At 48.7% G+C, this 21,053-nt stretch overlaps 1 protein-coding gene across 2 annotated transcripts in view; it reads right to left on the bottom strand.

Moving 5' to 3' along the window:
• PLCL2 (phospholipase C like 2) overlaps positions 1-21,053 on the bottom strand; it is a 211,828-nt gene that overhangs the window by 2,461 nt on the left and 188,314 nt on the right. The gene's annotated exons all lie outside the window — the stretch shown is intronic.

The raw sequence follows: 21,053 nt of genomic DNA, 5'->3' as shown, positions 1-21,053 counted from the left end.
CAAAGAAGACACACAGACGGCTAACAAACACGTGAAAAGATGCTCAACATCACTCATTCTCAGAGAAACGCAAATCAAAACCACAGTGAGGCACCATCTCACAGCAGTCAGAATGGCAGCGATCCAAAAGTCTACAAGCAATACATGCTGGAGAGGGTGTGGAGAAAAGGAAACCCACTTACGCTGTTGGTGGGAATGCAAACTAGTACAGCCACTATGGAGAACAGTGTGGAGATTCCTTAAAAAGCTGGAAATAGAACTGCCTTACGACCCAGCAATCCCACTGCTGGGCATACACACCGAGGAAACCAGAAATGAAAGAGACACATGTACCCCAATGTTCATCGCAGCCAGGACTGTTTATAATAGCCAGGACATGGAAGCAACCCAGATGTCCATCAGCAGATGAATGGATAAGAAAGCTGTGGTACATATACACAATGGAGTATTACTCAGCCATTAAAGAGAATACATTTGAATCAGTTCTAATGAGGTGGATGAAACTGGAGCCTATTATTCAGAGTGAAGTAAGCCAGAAAGAAAAACACCAATACAGTATACTAACACATATATATGGAATTTAGAAAGATGGTAATGATAACCCTGTATGCGAGACAGCAAGAGAGACACAGATGTATAGAACAGTCTTCTGGACTCTGTGGGAGAGGGAGAGGGTGGGATGATTTGAGAGAATGGCATTGAAACATGTATAATATCATATATGAAACAAATTGCCAGTCCAGGTTCGATGCAGGATACAGGATGCCCGGGGCTGGTGCACTAGGATGACCCAGAGGGGTGGTATAGGGAGCGAGTTGGGAGGGGGGCTCAGGATGGGGCACACGTGTACACCCGTGGCAGATTCATGTTGATGTGTGGCAAAACCAATACAATATTGTAAAGCCTCCAATTAAATAAATTTAAATTTAAAAAAATAATGCTTTGCTGAAACCCTCTGGAGAGTTTGGGGTTTGTGGACACAGCTCCCTTCTTGCATGACCCCTACAGTAAACGTTCCTCTGCTCCAGACTCCAGCATGTGGTATTGTCTGGCTTCACTGTGAGTCAGGCACACAGACACATTCTCCAGGAATCTTCATAGACCAGCCAGGAGTCTGTGCCGGTGACAGGTTGACCCCAGGCAGAGGGAGCCCCCTCCCTGAGTCCCAGCAGCTGCCAGGGTACATTTCACTCTGGGGATGTCAGAGGCAGTGCCCCTGACAGCTGTGAACCACCGCAGGGCACAAGGCTGCTTGGAACTGAGAGCTGCAGCGCTGGGGCCCCCTTCAGTGACGCCGGGGGGCCGGCTAAGCCGCTCCAGCTCATGCATGCTAGGCCTGTGTGTGGTGTCCCCGTTGTGTGGGTTTTGCTTGTGGCAGAACATTAGTCGGAATGTTCCTCTTTGGACAAGGTCATTCTGCTTCATTTCTCATGGGACGTCGGTTGGGGTCCTCCCTTTTTGTGACTAGGGAACTGACCCTGAGCGACTGATCTGAACTGTTTGCTTGATATTTGATAGCATCAATCATGAATACTTAGGTATGGATGATCAGAGCTCTGCTCCATCCTACAGTCCCCTGGCATATTCTTGAAAAACTGGGAAATCTTTAGGTATCCTCCATTAATCCTCCAACTAATCCCTATCCTTCTAAAACTCTTCCACAAAACTGTAGAGGAAGGAATACTTCCAAACTCATTCTTTGAGGCCACTATCACCCTGATACCAAAACCAGACAAAGACAACACGAAAAAGAAAATTACAGACCAGTATCACTGATGAACACAGACGCAAGAGTCATCAACAAAATTCCAGCTAACAGTTCAGCAGCACATTGAAAAGCTCATACACCATGGTCAAGTCAGGGTCATCCCCGGGATGCAAAGGTTCTTCAGTATGTGCAAACCAATCAATGTGATACGCCATATTAACAAATGGGAAGATAACCATATGATAATCTCAATAGATACAGAAAAAGCTTTTGACAAAATTCAACACCCATTTACGATAAAAAAAAAAACTTCAAAAATGGGCATAGAAAGGCAAAATAATAAAGGCCATATATGATAAACCCGCAGCAAACATTCTCAATGGTGAAAACCCGAAAGCATTTCCTCTAAGACGAGGAACAAGACAAAGGTGCCCACTCTCACCACGGTTATTTCTCATAGTTTTAGAAGTGCTAGCTATGGCACTCAGAGAAGAAAAAGAAAAAAAGGAATCCAGATTGGAGAAGAAGCGAAGCTCTCACTGCAGACCGCACAGAAGCACACACGAAGACCCTAAAGGTGCTGCCAGAAAATTGCTAGAGCGACACGGTAGTACACATGAAGACCCTAAAGGTGCTGCCAGAAAACTGCTAGAGTGAAGCAGTGAATTTAGCAAAGTGGCAGGATACAACATCAATACACAGAAATCATCTGCATTCCTATACACTAACAATGAAGTATCAGAAAAAGAAATGAAGGAATCAATCCCATTCACCATTGCAACAAAAAGAATAAAATACCTAGGAATAAACCTACCTAAGGAGGCAAAAGAGCTGTATTCAGAAAACCATGAGACACAGACGAAAGAAATCAGACAACACAGAGAGAGATTCCATATTCCTGGGTTGGAAGAATCAATATTGTGGAAATGACGGTCCTACCAAATGTAATCTACAGATCAGCAATCCCTGTCAAACTACCAATGGCATATTTCACAGAACTAGAACCAAGAAATCTCACAATCCATATGGAAAGACAAAAGACCCCCAAATAGCCAAAGCTATCTTGAGAAAGAAGAATGGAGCTGGAGGAACCAACCTTCCTGACTTCAGACTATATACTACAAAGCTATACTCATCAAGACAGCATGGTACGGGCACAAAAACAGAAATACAGACCAATGGAGTAAGACAGAAAGCCCAGACAGAGATAAACCCACGCACCTATGGGTACCTTATTTTTGACAAAGGAGGCAAGAATATGCAACAGGTAGTGCTGGGGAAACTGGACAGCTACGTGTAAAAGAAATTAGAACACCTCCTAACATCATACACAAAAGTAAACTCAAAATGGATTAAAGACCTAAATATAAGACAGGAAACTTTAAAACTCCTAGAGGAAACAGGCAGAACACTCTAGGACATAAATCACAGCACGATCCTCTATGACCTGCCTCCTAGAGTAATAGAGATTAAAAAAACAAACAAGTGGGACCTGATTAAAAGCTTTTGCACAGCAAAGAACACTGTAAACAAAGTGAGAAGACAATCCTCTGAACGGGAAAAAACGATAGCCAATGAAACAATGGACAGAGGATTAATTTCAAAAATATACAAGCAGCTCATACAGTCAACAGCAGGAAAACAACCCAGTCAAAAAATGGGCAAAAGACCTAAACAGACAGTTCTCCAAAGACGACATACAAATGGCTAAGAAACACAAGAAAAGATGCTCAAGGATCACTTATTATTCAGTTCAGTTCAGTCACTCAGTTGTGTCCGACTCTGCGACCCCATGAATCGCAGCACGCCAGGCCTCCCTGTCCATCACCAACTCCCGGAGTTCACTCAGACTCACCTCCACCGAGTCGGTGATGCCATCCAGCCATCTCATCCTCTGTCGTCCCCTTCTCCTCCTGCCCCCAATCCCTCCCAGCATCAGAGTCTTTTCCAATGAGTCAACTCTTCACATGAGGTGGCCAAAGTGCCAGAGTTTCAGCTTTAGCATCATTCCTTCCAAAGAACACCCAGGACCAATCTCCTTTAGAATGGACTGGTTGGATCTCCTTGCAGTCCAAGGGACTCTCAAGAGTCTTCTCCAACACCACAGATCAAAAGCATCAATTCTTCGCCACTCAGCTTTCTTCACAGTCCAACTCTCACATCCATACATGACCACTGGAAAAAACATAGCCTTGACTAGATGGACCTTTGCTGGCAAAGTAATGTCACTCATTATTAGAGAAATGCAAATCAAAACCACAATAAGATATCACCTCACACCGGTCAGAATGGCCATCATCACAAAGTATACAAACAATAAATGCCGAAGAGGGTGTGGAGAAAAGGGAACCCTCTTGCACTGTTGGTGGGAATGCAAATTGATACAGCCACTATGGAGAACAGTGTGGAGATCCCTTAAAAAACTAGGAATAAAACCACCATATGACCCAGCAATCCAACTACTAGGCATATACCCTGAGGAAATCGAAATTGAAAAAGACACGTGTAACCCAGTGTCCACTGCAGCACTATTTACAATCGTTAGGACATGGAAGTAACCTAGATGTCCATTGACAGATGAATGGATAAAGACGCTGTGGTATATATACCCAATGGAATATTACTCGGCCATGAAAAGGAACGAATTTGAGTCAGTCCTAATGAGGTGGATGAACCTAGCCCCTGTTACACACGGTGAAGGACATCAGAAAGAGAAAGACAGTTATCCCATACTAACACTGATAAAGCTATCTGCAGAGCAGCAACGGAGACCCAGATACTGAGAATGGACTTGGGGAGGAGGAGCGAGCGGGATGTATGGAGGGAGTGACACGGCAACTTACACGGCTGTGTGCAGGCCAGACAGCCAACGTGGATTTCCCGCAAGACTCAGCTCAAACCAGGGCTCGGAAACAGCCTAGAGGGATGGGGTGCGGCGGGAGGCAGGAGGGGGCTCACGGGCGAACCTGGGGCTGCTCCATGCTGGTGTTTGGTGCAAACCAATGCAATTTTGTAAAGCAATTATCCTTCCCAATTAAAAGTGAATTTTTAAACGTGGGACTTTTGCAGTTGATTTTATCTTGGGTGTGTGTGGACGTATGTGAATGAGTATCTCAGTACCTGAGTCCAAATCCTGTTCTCTCCTCGTTTTGCTGAAAGTGACTGTGAATGTGAGCAGATGATATTTATTACTGTCTGTGACTGGCATTTGTTTGCTTAAGCTGAACTGGATATTTGGAAACTGGGGGGAAAATTCCCAAAGATGGCTGGGTTCTGTACAAGCAGTGAGAGAAGGACTCTGCATTTCTCTTCCTGTGCCTTTGATATACAAATGATTTCTCCAGATATTTGGTAACATGCAGTTTTAGAGTTATGCTAAATTAAGTGATGGAAGTTCATACGGTTGTTTCTAGATGAGAAAACGAAGGGGCAAAATAATAGGGATGCAGAAAGTAATGGAAGGCTTGCAGAATAGAGCCTTCCGCATGGTGAGAACTGGCTAAGTTTAGATTAAATTCAGTAAGTGAATCATTGGTGAAAGTAAGCCGGCACAAAACTGGATTCTGTGTTGTCTGTTAAGAGGACGGAGTATTCCTAGAACGCAGCCACGGATGACGGATTCTGGGAGTTTCTGTGCCTTTAAGTGATTTGTATCTGCTCTTGAGAGCTCTTCTTATTTTGGTTAAGGAATAAGGATTGTGTGGAAATGACCTACGATCTTATTTGATTGTTTTGAAACTTTCTGACAAAAATCCCCAAATATCAAATTTTAATTAAAGTTTTTTTACCTTGAGCTAACTTTGGGATCCTTCAGAGAGCCCCTAAGGCTTCTCGGGGAAAAATATTAAACTAATAAGGATTGTTTGGTATGTCAAAGTACATGGGAAGCACTATCAAATGAGTGATGCACCTCCTCAGATTACATGGTATGGGTAAACGCTACTAATATAGATACTCTAGAAGTTGTTTGGGAACACATGTAAGAATTAAAGATTTTAAAATTAAAAAAAAATAATAATAATAATAAAAAAAAAAAAAGAAGTTGTATGGGATGCCTAAAATTTGGACCTGTCCTGGCACAGTGTTATAATTTTACTTGTTATCTTAAAATGCTGGGGGAGGAATCAAGACGGCAGAATCAAAGGACGTGGAACTCCCCTCCTCCCACAAATACATCAAAAGCACATCTACCTGTGAAACAATCTCTCGCCTTACCGAATGCTGGCAGAAGATACGAGATACCCAGAGACAAGAGAATGATCCCCACGCCCCTGGATGGGATGAAAGAGTTTTCTTTTTAAAGGGACACTGAATGTATGGCAAAACCACAATACTGTAATTAGCCTCCAATTAAAAAGAAAAAGGGACAGGGATGGGACCTGAGTCCCTGGGAAGGGGCTGGAAAAGAGGGAAGGTGCCGGCACCCTGAGAAGCCCCCTCACTCGTGTGGGCATCAGCTGAGACAGAAAGGCCCAGAGGGGGGCACACTGCCAGTTGACGGCAAAAGAGAGAGCAGCGCAGAGGCCCTGGGCTGCCTGGCCGCAGCCCCAGCACAGGCCCCACTGCAGGCCCACTGCGATCTTGGGACCTGACTTGGGCGGATGGGTGTGTTAGCATCTGTGCTGTTGACTTTGTGAACACAGCGCCTGAGGGACACCAGGGTCAACTGCCTGCACTCCCACAGTGGAGGGGTGCCAAGGGCAGTGCCAGCCACGAGGTCCTCTGTGAGCCCCCCCAGCAACAAACAGCACAGGGCACCCGCCCAGGCGGGCAGGTCTGGAGAAGGGACACGGGGGTTCTCCCGGCGGGAGTGCCCCAGTCCCACCGGCCTCACACTGGGGGCTTCCGCTCAGCGACCGGGGAGGAGCAGGGTGGCGGCCCGGGCAGGGGAGAGGGGGCCCGGCTCAGCACCCAGGCGGCTCTGGCACCACAGCAGCGCCCCCCCCCGCCCCCGCCCCATCGAGGGGGCAACAGCCGCACTGAGGAAAGAGCAGCAGGCGCGCGTCCTGAAAGCAGTCGGCCCACTCGGGCTGCCCAGGGATGCCGCCAAATAAGAGCGGCCCCCCAAGACCACAGACCACCGCGCCCCCAAACTCAGGGCGAGAAACAGGAGGGGAATGAAGAAGCAGGGGCCCACACCCAGCTGAAAGGCCAAGAGAGTTCCCGAAAGAACAAGGCAACAAACCTCTTCCATCTAACAGACGGTGAGTCCAGAAAGGAGATGATGAAAATACTGAAGACGTTACGCAGGGCTATTGACAGTGCAGATTCCTGTAAACAGAACTAGCAACTAAAGAGGAACCAAGAAATACTAGGAGGCTCATTCACTGAGATGAAAGCCGACTTAAAGGCTACGGATAGCAGAAAGAATAATGCCGAAGAGTGCATAACTGATCTGGGAGAAGAGCAGAAATCACCCAATCCAGAGCAGACAGAAAGTCAAATGAAGAAAAAGAAAGCAATATGAGAGATCCGGGATGATACAGAGCACGCCAATCTACACGCAACGGGGTCCCAGAAAGATGACGAAAGGCTGAAAATGCACCTGAAGAAATTACGGCTGAAAACGCCCCGAACCTAGAGAACGAAATAGATGTCCAGGCACAGGAAGCACGGAGGGTCCCAAACAAGATAAACCCAGACAGGCCGGCCCTGAGACGCGCTACGGTGAAAATGGCAAAGGTTAAAGGAAGGGCTCCAAAGACAGCAAGAGAGACCCGAAGAGCTAATTACAAGGGAAGCCCCGCAGGGCTGTCGGCTGACTGCTCTACAGAAACACCGCAGGCCGGGGGGAGTGGCAAGGTGTATGCAAAACCCTGGAAGGGAAAAACTGCCACCTTGAACCTACAAGCAAGATTATCCTTTAGAAGAAGAAAAAGAATCTCTCATAAGCAGAAACTGACTAGGCCTGTCCCACAGGAGAGACTGAAAGGCCTCCTCTAGCAAAGGAGAAGCAGGAGGACCACAACCGTGAAGCCAGCCGCTGCGAAAGCCAGGGCGCGGATGGCCACGCTGTAGGCCGTTTCTTAGTTAAGCGTCTTTGTCAAGAAGCAGTATAATCAACCTCCAGCCTTGCCTTCTTAAGCCCTTTATCATTCACAGGCAGGTACAGCGACGCTGTGCACAGTGCTTCAGCTCTAAGAGGGTCACCGAAAGAGCTTTCTGACAAGTACAGGTTTTTGATGACTTTTAAATCATAATGCTAAACCAGGCAAGATATTTTAAAAGACAACTCTGATTTCATAAAGCTGTCAGTAAAAAAAAGTATACAGGCCTGAGTAAACTGATGAAGATCGTTGTGATTTTTTGGTTCTAAGGAAACCTTTCCCCTTAAGTTAATTATGATTTACAGCAGTTTGGTAAAGTATACCTTTATAAGCACAATGGAAATATTTTTTTTCTCTGTACCTGATCCCTCCAGATACTGGAAACTCCTAGGTTCCTAGCAGCTTTGTCGGGTAAATTAGGAAGGACTACTTCCTAACAGGTGCAAAAATCTCAAGGTATTTCAGGGAGCTCAAAAAGGGAGGAATTCACCTATAATCTGTAAGGCAAAAATCTATGGACAAGCCCTTGGTATGGCTTACCTGGCCCTGAGAAGACTTAAAATTTCAGTCTGAGACTCCTCATGAAAAATTCCAACACAGCCAATTTAAGGGAACCAATATGGTCAGTTAACCAGATTCACTTTGTAAACAAACCAATCTTAATTTGGCTGTATTTGATAACAATGGGGATAATTTTAGAGAGATGTGTCAATGAATATCAGATTCTGACTCTGCTCATTGAAGCCTGCATTTGTTGTCTAAGACTCACTTCTCAGACAGTTCCTTGTTGCCATGGTGTGTGTTTGTGAGTCACTCAGGCATGTCCGACTCGCTGTGACCCCATGACTGCAGCCCGCCAGGCTCCTCTGTCCATGGGATTCTCCAGGCAAGAGCACTGGAGTGGGCTGCCATGCCCTCCTCCAGGGGATCTTCCCGACCCAGGGTGGGAACTTGCGTCTCCTGTGTGGCACGTGGATTCTTTACCATCTGAGCCACCAGGGAGGCCTGTTGCCGTGTCACATAATTGTTGAGTTTAATCGAATTATTAAGAAGGACACTCAAGTTTATTTCTGAAGCTTATCCCAGCCATCTACCTTTGGGTAAATATCAGATGCCCCATGATCCACGGCCAGAAATGATATATTCTAGAAGAACCACCGCTTAAATATGTCAAGAGATTAACTTGGGATAAGGCCTTGTTGATTGCCCTGCTATGGATTAGAATGGCTCTCTGAAGAAGACTTAAATTAAGCCCCTGTGAGATCCGGTGGGCCGTTCCCAGTGTCCGCCCAGGCGGGAGGGCCTGCAGCTGCTCTGAAGACCTACCCGTTGCTAACTGCGCTAACGGGGCGTGTACTAACCTCCGGCCATCAGCCTGCCTCCTACAAGTCTGTCCAGCTGAAGCAGGCCTTTCTGACCTGGAGACCAAGTCGCCCTGAAAAGCCTAGAGAAATAAAAGTGCCTGAACGTGACCTGACAGCAGCGTGGACAGGACCACGTCACACACGCATCACCCACCCCACACTCACACACGCATCACCCACCCCACACACACACGCATCACCCACCCCACACTCACACACGCATGACCCACCCCACACTCACACACGCATCACCCACCCCACACTCACGCATCACCCACCCCACACTCACACACGCATCACCCACCCCACACACACACGCATCACCCACCCCACACTCACACACGCATCACCCACCCCACACTCACACACGCATCACCCACCCCACACTCATCGGTCAAGGCAGCCGGGGCAGAGCCGTGAGGCCGCCACACGCTGACTGAAACAGCGCCACGTCCTCAGAAGACGGCCCACCTCCTGAAGGGCCTGGAGAGCAGCGGGTCTGTGAACCCCTGGAAGGCTGGAGACTGCTCTTCAAAAAGATAAGTATCGAGTCTGCAGTTCACTGTAGCTGGAGAAGGGTGAGTCAGCCTATTTATTGAGTCTTGTTCAACGGAATAACACAGGCATCTAGTGTGGCTACAACACTCAGAAAGTTAAAATTAGTAGCTCTGTGTAGGAACTGGAGCCAGAAGCCCAAATCCAGTGATAAATTAGGGAACAAAAGGGCTAAAGGGTTTCATCAGGTTAAAATAATCGTAGATAAAGAATGAAAGAGAACTGTACCACCTACTGAAGATTCTAAGGAACACTCCCTGCCGAAGGCTGATCAGCTGCATGCTGTGACGAGCCACCGCTGCCTCCGTTCAGCAGAAGCCAGAGCAGCCGCTGCCCCTTCCCCACAAGACTGCGGAAGGGGCCCTGACAGCGAGGAGCTGGAATAGAGAAGGGCAGACCTGACCCTTAACAGGGCTGTTTCTTTTCCTTTAACCTTTGTCTTCTATTGCTTCTGCTACAAGGTAATCACCAAGGAGATGCTGCCTACGGCTTAAAGTACACGTAACCCTGCTCCCGTGCCTGACTGTTAAACTACTTTGTTCAGCTCACAGGCACCATCTTGGCCCAGACCACCCGTGCATGGCTGCAAGAAAGAAAGTAACACATCCCCTCCTGGAGTCTGGCCAACACCAGGAGATATTTCTAACAACTTAAGTCCCTACGAACACTGCTAGCTATATTATTTATGTATTGGCTGTTTTACAGAGTTGTTCCTTGCGTTACCAAGTGTGTGACTGAACCTCTGATAAAAATAATGGTGAGCAGGTGACCTGATGCCAAGTTCTGTAAAGAGCACCTCCTGGAACGTGCAGCTCGAGATACGGAAGAAGCAACAAGAGGGATGTTCTCCCCGGACCGTAACCGTAAGAGAGCTGGTCCAAGACCTTCTGGCTACTTTTAATAAGGCCTAGTGCAGTAACATCAATCACCTCAGATATGCAGATGCCACCACTTATGGCAGAAAGTGAAGAGCAACCAAAAAGCCTCTTGATGAAAGTGAAAGAGGAGAGTGAAAAAGTTGGCTTAAAGCTCAACATTCAGAAAACGAAGATCATGGCATCTGGTCCCATCACTTCATAGGAAATAGATGGGGAAACAGTGGAAAAACAGTGTCAGACTTTATTTTTTGGGGCTCCAAAATCACTGCAGATGGTGACTGCAGCCATAAAATGAAAAGACGCTTACTCCTTGGAAGGAAAGTTATGACCAACCTAGAGAGTATATTCAAAAGCAGAGACATTACTTTGCCAACAAAGGTCCGTCTAGTCAAGCCTATGGTTTTTCCTGTGGTCATGTATGGATGTGAGAGTTGGACTGTGAAGAAAGCTGAGCGCTGAAGAATTGATGCTTTTGAACTGTGGTGTAGGAGAAGACTCTTGAGAGTCCCTTGGACTGCAAGGAGATCCAACCAGTCCATTCTGAAGGAGATCACCCCTGGGATTTCTTTGGAAGGAATGATGCTGAAGCTGAAACTCCAGTACTTTGGCCACCTCATGTGAAGAGCTGAGTCATTGGAAAAGACTGATGCTGGGAGGGATTGGGGGCAGGAGGAGAAGGGGACGACAGAGGATGAGATGGCTGGATGGCATCACCAACTCGATGGACTGAGTGAACTCCGGGAGTTGGTGATGGACAGGGAGGCCTGGTGTGCTGCAGTCCATGGGGTTGCAAAGAGTCAGACACGACTGAGCGACTGAACTGAACTGAGTGCAGGAGTAGCAAAAGCCTATCAAGGAAACCCGGGCCTGACCTAATAAGGAGCGTTCCTAACACTGTGGGAGGAAACGACCCCGAAATGCTTCCCAAACCACGTGCAAGGTTAGGAGCCTGAGGCAGCCCCGCCACCCGCCCCTTCCAGGACCGAGTCAGCAGCCTGGACAGCCGCTGGCCCTCAGCGTCCTCTGCGAGGGGATCAGGGTGCAGGCCGGGCGCAGGCTCCCAGCGCTCCGAGAGGAGCTGGCGGAACAGACCCTCAGGCGGCCAGAGCTTTCAGGAGAAGGTCTGAAGACCCCGACTCTCGCATCTCCTCGGGAATCTTGGCGGTGACACCTCCCGGGCAGCCGCTGCGGATGTGGGTTCAGACGCGCTCCTTCACGGCCAGGAGCCTGGCTTCTCCGGGCTGCACCGGACCCGCTCTCAAAGCCGCGCCTGCCGCCGCCAGGGCCTGCGGCTCTCCCCGCGGTGGGCTAACCGCCCTAAGGGAAACCCGCCCGTGCGCCCAGCCCCGGCCCCTTCTCCTCAGGCGGCGGCGCGCAGAGAGCGGGGCCGCCCCGGGAGCGCGCCCTCCCCGCCGCTGCCCGGCGCCCCCGGCGGCCCCGGCGCCGCCCCGCGCGGCCTCTGATGCTTCCGCGCTGCTGCCCTCGGTGCCCCGGGCACGCGCCCGTGCACGCGCGGGCACTAACTCCGCTTCCTGTGAGCGGAGGCTGCCTCTGGCCTAGAGAGAGAGGAGAGCAGGCCCCGGCCCGGGGAGGCGGCCACCCGCAGTGGGCCTCGCCCCCAGCCGCACCGGGCATCCCGGTGCTCACACGGCCCAGCTTCGCTGGCACTCTGCAAGTCCGCGAGCTCAGCGTCCCTGAGCACACCTCTGGGGTCATGCACGCTGGTCTGGAGTCCACTACCGTCCTCCTCAAGCACTTCTGCAACGAAAACCCAAGACTGAACTTGTCCAACCCTTTCTAATGACTGGGAAACAAAAGCCAGGTTGACAGGAAGTTACAGCTTCTTTACTGTTATTTAACTGGAATATTAATAGTATGTGGTCACAAACAAAGTGCGTTTTGGTAAGTAATTTGTGGTTAGTCACTCTTTGGGGTGATGCAAGACTCATAAAGAAACTGAATACACTTCAATCCAGTATTTCATGAGTATTCAAGATCACAAGCCAAACTCGTAAACCTCCTTTAAGAGGGCTACGGGAAACTAACACGTTCTATCTCTTACACCCACAACTCAGAACTGTGAGCATAATTACGGTCCAAAATCTGAAACCACAAAGTCTATGATATTTCAAAACTTAGGCAGGAAGGCACGCACACCAACAAAGTCTGCTGGGAGCAACAGAAACCATTTACCAAGCGACTCCTGAGCGCCCGACACTGGGCTAAGCCCTTTGCAAAGGTTATTCTTATGGCAGTCGCTCCATTCTGCAAGAGAGGCGCCATCACTATCCCCATTTCGCAGCTGAGGAAACAGTGTAGAGAGACTGAGGGCCTTGCCCAAGGGCAGGGTCAACATGGAAAATTTAAATACTTAAGTACACACAACTGGTGTGCGTGTTTTCTGTTCGGATAAACTAAACCAGGAGTCCAAACTACAGGCAGCTGAGCCCCGCAAGTTACAGGTGACGCTTTAAAGCCAACAGTGTGGGACAGTGATGGCATTTTGAACATGCTCAGCATATCACCCATGGCGGGGACAATGCACTTTTCCTGTGATTAAACGCAGGAGCGGAAATCTAGATTTCATTTTTTGTAGACTAGGCCACAGAGTGAATGGGAATCTTGGCTACTGGCTCTGAACCGCCACCTACCACACTCTGATGGAGCTCTGCCAGGGGTCCCAGGGGCAGCTGATGAGTCAGCCAGAGTCAGGAAGCCCCCCTCCCACAGCTCATCAGGCCTTCTTACCACTAAAGTCTCAATAAACCTGCCACTTAGAAAAGACCCCCTGACCGTCACCACCTAAGGCTGGAGCAGTGGGGATGGGGGCACAAGCTTTTCCACAGGAAAAGATTTCTTTCAAATTTTCCACTACTTTTTCTGGGGACGCAGCTGCTAATCCCTGACCTCACTCACTTACGTCCTGATTATGCAGGACCCACGGGTCGATCTGAGGGCAGCCCCCCGTGACACTGTCCCCCGGCTTCCGGCCAATATTTTGGCTCTTTTCTTACGTTTAACTGATACTCTTCAGTTTTACAACTGTTGTGCTCCACAGTTTGTAGAGAAGTTAACCAATTAAACATTTAAATATAAGGTTCAGTTTATTTTAAATTAAGAACAAATGCCTTTCTCCAGAGCAACAACTTGACGTTTCGTCCGACACAGATGGAAGGTGGGTGCCCCCAGGCAGCCCAGGGACGTGTCAAGTCTGAGCTGAGCCCCAGCAGGCCGGGGGGCTGCGCAGGACACCGCCTTCCACGTGGGGCCCCGCGGCACCCGCAGATGGCAACTGCGACCACCCTCCCTGTTACAGGCCTGACCTGGGAAAGAAGAGGCGCCCACCTGCACAGGGATGGGACGAGGGTCTTGGGAGCGGTCAGCAGGGTCTCCAGGTGGCAGAGCTGAGTCCAGCCACGCAGAGAGAGAGGAGGTCAGGGGATTGCAGGCAGAGGACAAGGGCAGGAGAGGACATGGGGCCCAGGTGAAGGTGGGGGTGTTGGACAGGGCCAGGGCGGGAGCAGGAGGATGCTGGGAAGCTGGGAACCGCTTCCATGTGAGCACTGCCCTCACCCCAGGGACCTTCCAGGCATGCCTCTGCATAATTAAACATTAGCTGAGTAACCACAAATTCCACATCAGTGGGATCCAAATGTCCGAGGTTCCACCGTGTTTTAAACGGGTCAGGAAGGGCGGCCTGCCTAGCAGCAAACACTACTGTAGTTTGATTTAGAGCTTTTCCCCAAAAAACAGACAACATAATCGATTACCTATAATACATGAAGGAAGTGTAGGATATTAGCATCAGGAAAGGAGTGGAACACAGACTGTCTAATTTTCAGAAACCAGGGTTATTCTTCAGGCCTTCAAGGTAAATCTGCGCCACAGGTAAAAACAAATCAAGATTAATGTCTCACACAAACCTCTGGACGGGGTCACCAAAAAAAGACAGACACAAATAAAACAAAAAGAAAGCCAATACTCCAGAAACACAAAGAACCGTAAGAGAATGCCAGGAAAATTGTGTGCCAGCAAATTCAACAACCTAGAAGAAATGGAGACGTTTCTGGAAACACACAGCCCACCAAAATGGAATAAGAAGAAATTGATAATTTAAACATACCAATCACTGCAAGCAAAACAGAATCATTAATTTAAAAACTCCCTAAAAACAAAAGTCCAGGACCAGATGGCTTCACAGGCAAATTCTCCCAAACAGACAAAAAAGGACTCAAACTGCTTCTCCTCAAACCCATGCCAAAGACAGAAGAAGAAGAAGACTCCCAAAGACATTCTATGGAGCCATCACCGCCCTGATGCCAAAGCCAGAGGACCCTGCAAAAAATTAAAGCACAGGCCAATATCTGAAGACCATAAATGCAAAATCTCTTAAACAAAGTATTAGCAAATCAAATCCAACAACAGATAAAAAGACCTACCTGGATTCGTCTTAAGCTCACAACGATGGTTCAACACACACAAATGAACCAGTGGGAAGAAATCAGCCCGTGAGATGAAGCACATCAGCAAAAGGAAAGATGAAGACCACATGGTCATCTCAGTGATGCACTTGACAGAATTCAACATCCGTTCACAGTGAAAACTCTTACCAGAGTGGCCGTAGAGGGAACATGCTGCTGCTGCTGCTGAGTCGCTTCAGTCGTGTCCGACTCTGTGCGACCCCATAGATGGCAGCCCACCAGGCTCCCCCGTCCCTGGGATTCTCCAGGCAAGAACACTGGAGTGGGTTGCCATTTCCTTCTCCAGTGCATGAAAGTGAAAAGTGAAAGTCGAGTTGCTCAGTCATGTCCGACTCTTAGCAACCCCATGGACTGCAGCCCACCAGGCTCCTCTATCCGTGGGATTTTCCAAGCAAGAGTACTGGAGTGGGGTGCCACTGCCTTCTCCAGAGGGAACATAGCTCAACATAATAAAAGCTATTTATGCCAAGCCCACAACCATATAACACTCAACAGTGAAAAGCTGAAAGCCTTCCTGCTAAAATCTGATACGAGACAAGGAGGCCCACTCTCACCGCTTTATTCATACAGTACTGGAAGCCCTAGAGAGAGCAATCAGACAAGAAAAAGAAATCGAAGGCATCCAGATCGGAAGGGAGGCAGCAAAACTGTCACGATATGCAGATAACACGACACTACATATAGAAACCTCTAGACTCCACACAAAACTACTCTTGAAAGAAAAACCGATCAAGAATTCAGCAGAGCAGCAGGACGCAAGATTCACATACAGAGATCAACTGCATTTCTTTGCACTAACGATGAAGTATCAGAAAGGGGATGTAAACAATCTCTTTCAAAAACGCAACCAGAAGATATAAATAATCCTTAGGATAAACTACAAAGCTACAGCCATCAAGCAAGCACAGTATGGGCACAAAAACGGAAATATGGATCAGTGGAGTAGGACACAGACCCCAGAAATAAGCCCCCAACAGCCAATTAATCTTCAACAAAGGAGGCGTGAATACACAGTGGAGAACAGACGGCAAGTGGTGCTGCGGAAGCTGGACCACCAGATGTGAATCAATGAAGTCAGAACCCAACTTGACATTATTCACAAAAATAAACTCAAAATGGCTTAAAGACTTAAGATATGACACCATAAAACTCTTACAAGAGAACATAGGAAAAGCATCCTCCGATGTAAATCATACCAATGTTTTCTTAGGTCAGTCTCCCAAGGCAATAGAAATAAAAGCAAAAGTAACCAAATGGAACCTAATAAAACTTACAAGCTTCTGTCCAGCAAAGGGCACCATAAACAAAATGGAAAGATAACCTACAGGCTAGGAGTAGATATTGGCAAATGATGCGATCCACAGAAGGTTAATTTCCAAATATACAAATAGCTCATACAACTCAACAACAAGAAAACAAACACCCCAGCTGAAAAATGGGCAGTAGACCTAAACAGACATTTCTCCAGATGACACAGATGACCAGCAGGCACATGAAAAGATGTTCAACATAGCTCAGTATTAGAAAATCAAATCAAAACTGTAGTGAGGCATGCCACCTGGCAGCAGGCAGAATGGCCATCATTACAATATTTGAGAACAGCAGATGCTGGAGAGGGTGAGGAGAAAAGTGAGCCCTCCTATCCTGTTAGAGGGAATCCTCGCTGGTGCAGCCACTCGAGAGACAGTATGAGGTTCCTCAGAAAATAAAAATCGGAATTAGCATATGAGCTAGCAGTCCCACTCTGGGCATATACCTGAATAAAACCACGATTCAGAAGGACACACGCACCCCTCTGCTCACGGCAGCGGTGTTCACGGCGACCGAGAGACAACCCGAGCGCCCACCAACACAGGAAACGCAGACGTATTCAACGCACACGTATCCAACGGAACACTGTGCAGGCACAGGAAAGGGACGGGCACTGCCAGCTGCCGCTGCATGACGGACTGAGAGGCTATCGTCCTACGTAAAGCAAGCCAGACAGAGAGAGACAGAAAGCGCCCGCCATCACTCACGTGTGGGATCTGAAACACGACACAGATGGACAGTCTATGAGACAGAAACAGACTCGCAGACACAGAGGACAGACTGTGCTGCCAGGGGAGGGGGCGGGCGGGGCGGGGGCCGGGGGGCAAAGCACTACTCACAGCACGGGCAAGGAGCAGGGCCCCACTGCCCAACACAGGGGACTATACCTAATGTCCTGAGATATCCAGACTGCACAACACAGGGGAAGGGGGCTGGGGGGGCAGGGCAGGGGGCAAAACACTACACACAGGACGGGCGAGGAGCAGGACCCCACTGCCCAACACAGGGGACTATATCCAATGTCCTGAGATAAACCGCAATGGAAAAGAATATGAAAGAAGCCATGTGTGTGTGTACACACACATACATATATATCCACACACAACTGAATCACTTTTCTGTACAGCAGAAATTAATACGACATTGTCAATCAATTATAGACACATATAAGTAACATCTTAGAGAGTAACGTCTTACTGATGCAACAACCATCTGGTTTAGTTATTTCTTTCTGGCAGGAGTCTTGCGCTCCTAAAGAGAACGAATCTCGAATTACTTTCAGGCTCTGGTTTTAGTCCTTCTCTGAGAGTGGAGTGGCAGAGCTGGGGAGCGCTGTCTTGGCAGCAGTTCTTCTGGAAAACTTCTTGGGTTGTAACAAGCTTCACTGAGGTCCACGAGAGGACACGGGTGCTGTGAAGTCCAACACGATTTTGGCCTAGATTAGTAACAGGTGTCAGACGCGGGAAAAATCAGACCTCCAAGTCTCATTCTGGGAGGATTAGCTCACCAGGCATCTGAAGTTTGGGGGGCTCCTGGCCGCTTCATCTTAGGAAGAACGCTGACAAGCCGGAGCCTTCAGGAGATGGAGGGACCTGATGGGGAAGGGACCAAGAGCCGTGTCAGCCTGAATCCGGCTTCTGAGAGAGGGCTCAGTGGTCCCGCGTGTCTGCTGGGCGCTGAAGGAGGGGGCGCGTCCGTCCGGGCTGCCTTGCGAGCAGCCGTCATCGGTGGGAGAGTCAGAGACGGCAGACGCTGCACCTGGTCAGCACGACACCTGGCGCAGCGGCCGGGCGGCCGGCAGCACAACACCCGGCGCGGTGGCACGACACCCGGCGCGGCAGCACGACACCCAGCACGGCGGCGGGGCAGCCGGCGGCATGACACCCGGCACGGCGGCACCACACCCGCACGGCGGCTGGGCGGCCGGCAGCCTCGTGGGGACCTCCGCCTTCCGCCCGCACCCAAGCCAGTGGCACCGTCCACTGAGGGGGGTCCCCTTCCCCAAAGCAGAGAAGAACCATGGTGAGGAGGGCGGCGAGGCACGGCTATGGAAAGGTCAGCTCCCATACCCGCCATGCGTGCAACGGCAGGCTGAAGAGGCCGTCACACAGGAGGGAAAGCGCCCCAGCCTGGGGGTCTGGCTGGGGGGAGGCTCCACCAGAGCATCTGGCTGAGGCCAGTGGGGTTTGATCACAGGAGGTCCCTAAGGCTGAGGGACACAGAAACTGCGCTCTTGGAGGGCACACACAGGTCTCGGGTGCATCAGGACCTGGGGGAAAGCAGAGGCCTCATGGCAGGGACAGACACGGGGGGCAGAGCTCTGGACAGTACTCCCTGCTCTGAGCCCTCCTGCAGACAGGCTTTTCTCACCAGGACCTGGCCCAACCCAGTAGCTGGCAGACACCTCAGGCCCAACAACCAACAGACGGGAACACAACCCTGCCTGTTGGGAGACATGCTGCTCACAGTCTGCCCAGTCCCACTGGTGCCCACTCAACACAACCTCTTGACACAGCCCTGCCCACCAGAGGCACAAGACCAGCTCCAGCCATCAGCGGGCAGAAACCAGGCCCCCTCTCCAGGAGGCCTGCACACACCTCAAGACCAGCCGCCTGCAGAACAGAAACCACACTCACAGAAAGTCAGACAAGATGGGACGGTGAAGACTATGTCCCTGAGGAAGGAACAAGATAAAACCCCAGAAGAACAACTGAGTGAATCAGAGAAAGGCAACACACCCGAAAAATGATTCAGAGGAATGATAGCAAAGATGATCCAAAATCTCAGAAAGGGGAAGGAGACACAGACCAAGAAGACACAAGAAATGTTTAACAAACAGCCAGAAGACCTAGAGAATAAGCCGACGGACAGGAACAATGTAAGACCTGACGTGAAAGAAGGAATCAAGGGCAGCGTAACTGAGGTAAAAGAATGAATGACTAAGTCGAAAGACAGAGTGGTGGAAACAACCGCCAAGGAACAAAATAAAGAAGAAAGAGCGAAAAGAAAGCACCACAGTCCAAGAGACTCTACAACAACATTAAATGCACATTTGCATTATGGGAAAATCCCAGAAGGAGAAGAGAGGGAAGGGCCTGAGAACATGCTTCAAGAGATGGTCGCTGAAAACTTCCTTAGCTTGGGAAAGGAAACAGTCACCCAAGTCGAGGAAGTGCAGAGAGTCCCAGGCAGGAGAACCCCAAGGAGGAACATGCCAAGACACTTGGTAATCAAACTGACAAAGACAAAGAGGAAATATTAAAGGCAGTAAGGGAAATGCAATAAATAACATACAAGGGAATTCCCTTAAGGTTATCCGCTGATTTTTCAGCAGGAACTCTGCAGGGAGTTGGCACAATATATTTAAAGTGATGATACTGAGCAAGGCTCGCAATCAACTTTATGGAGAAATAAAAAATCATGGAAAAGCAAAAGCTAAGAGAGTTCGTCACCACTACAGCAGTGTTGCAGCAGATGCTAAAGGAGCCTTTCTAGGTAAAAAGAAAAGGTCACGAGTAGAAGAAAGGAGATTACACACGGGAAGCTCACCGATAACGGCAAACATGAAGTGAAGGTAGAAGATCACCTGCACAAACACGCCGTCAGAACCAGCAAGCATGAGGCGGGCAGGGCGCAAACAAGGGCACGGGGAATGCGTCTGAAGTGAAAAGTCCAGCAACTTAACACTGTCTTGTTCGTTCATAGGCTGCTATATCGAAGCCTCATAGTAACTGCAGATTGAAAATCTACAATAGATACAAGAACGAAAAAGGAATCCAAACACAACACTAAAGTTAGCCATCAAATCACAAGACAAAAGAGAAAAGGAAGAAAAAGACGTACAAAAACAAATTCAAAACAAGTAGCCAAACGGCAGTGAAAACATACGTGTCAACAATTACCTTAAACATAAGTGGATAAAATGCTCCAATGAAAAGACTGACTGAATAGATACACAAGCAAGACCCATATACATGTTGTCTACAAGAGACGCACTTATTCAGACCTAGGGACACATACAGACTAAGAGTGAGGGGATGGGAAAAGGAATTCTATGGAAATGGAAATCAAAAGAAAGCTGGAATAATAATACTCATATCAGATGAAATAAACCTCAAGACAAAAACTGTTAGATAAAGGAGGACCCTACACAACAAAGGCATCTGTCTGAGACGAAGATATAACAACTGTAAATACATCTGCAGCTGACGTACGAGGACCGCAGTGCACGAGGCAGATGCTAGCAGCCGTGAAGGAGACGCTCGCCGTAACTCAGCAGTACAGGGGGGGGGGCGGGGGCAGGGGGAGAGGGGGCCTCAACACCCCATGTGCATCCGAGGAGAGACCATCAGACCGAAAGTCAACAAGGAAACACAGACCTCAAGTGAACATTAGGCCAGGCAGAGTTAATTGCTATTTTCACAGCATTTTATCCAAAAGTAGCAGAATACACGATCTTTTCAAGTACACATGGAATATTCTCCAGGATTGATCACAAGCAGGGTCACAAAGTGAACCTCAGTAAATTTAAGAGAACTATTGTATCAAGCATCTTTTTCAACCACAACACTATAAGATTAGAAATCAACTATAAGAAAAAAACCTTTGTGTTCGTGTTGTAAAAAACACAAACACATGGAGGCATGCTACAAAACAGCCAACAGGTCACTAAAGAAGTCAAAGAGGAAATAAAATACCTACAGATAAAC

The sequence above is a fragment of the Budorcas taxicolor genome, chromosome 1, assembly GCF_023091745.1.
Source record: "Budorcas taxicolor isolate Tak-1 chromosome 1, Takin1.1, whole genome shotgun sequence".
Taxonomy (NCBI): Eukaryota; Metazoa; Chordata; class Mammalia; order Artiodactyla; family Bovidae; genus Budorcas; species Budorcas taxicolor.
This window is presented reverse-complemented; position numbering and strand designations above follow the sequence as displayed.